At 34.6% G+C, this 593-nt stretch overlaps 1 protein-coding gene across 1 annotated transcript in view; it reads left to right on the top strand.

Moving 5' to 3' along the window:
* The window catches only part of LOC106871534 (sodium/hydrogen exchanger 9B1), a 14,126-nt gene that overhangs the window by 7,521 nt on the left and 6,012 nt on the right, over positions 1 to 593 (top strand). The gene's annotated exons all lie outside the window — the stretch shown is intronic.

Genomic DNA, 593 nt, shown 5'->3' with positions numbered 1-593 from the left:
TATATATATATATATGGGAGAATTTACGCAAAAAACAACAGACGAAGACAGGTGGTGTAAACAACAAATGGATGTATTAGTTTAACGTTCGGGAATAGAGAAAGTCTTTAACGTTTCGAGCTACTCTCTTCAACTGAAAGGAACACAGAAGGAAATAAGGAGAGAAACAAGGAGGAAAAAATATAAATGTAGTGGTCAGCGATCTATCATGGCGAATGCCAGACAGAAGGATCACACAGGAGAGCTAAGAAAAAAGGGGAGATAAAAAAAAAGTGGTGAACCCAAGATGAGAAGGTGCATGTGTGTGAGAGAGAATGCTGGTGATCTTAACGTATGCATGTGTGTATGTAGGTGTGAATATATGTATATATATATACAAAATGGCTGATAGTTAGCAAGGTGGGACACATATAAGAAAGAAGAAAGCAAAGGACCACTGGCCGAAATAGGATTAATGTAATATAATGTAATATAAAGCTGAAGCAAATTAACACCAAATATACAGTGCGTGTGTTTTTATTGGCTAGACTGGCAATATGACCATCCCCAAATACAACAATATATATATATATATATATATATATATAAATATA

This window comes from Octopus bimaculoides, chromosome 29 (assembly GCF_001194135.2).
Source record: "Octopus bimaculoides isolate UCB-OBI-ISO-001 chromosome 29, ASM119413v2, whole genome shotgun sequence".
Lineage (NCBI taxonomy): Eukaryota > Metazoa > Mollusca > Cephalopoda > Octopoda > Octopodidae > Octopus > Octopus bimaculoides.
Note: the sequence above shows the minus strand (reverse complement) of the source record. Positions and strands in the feature narration are given on the sequence as shown.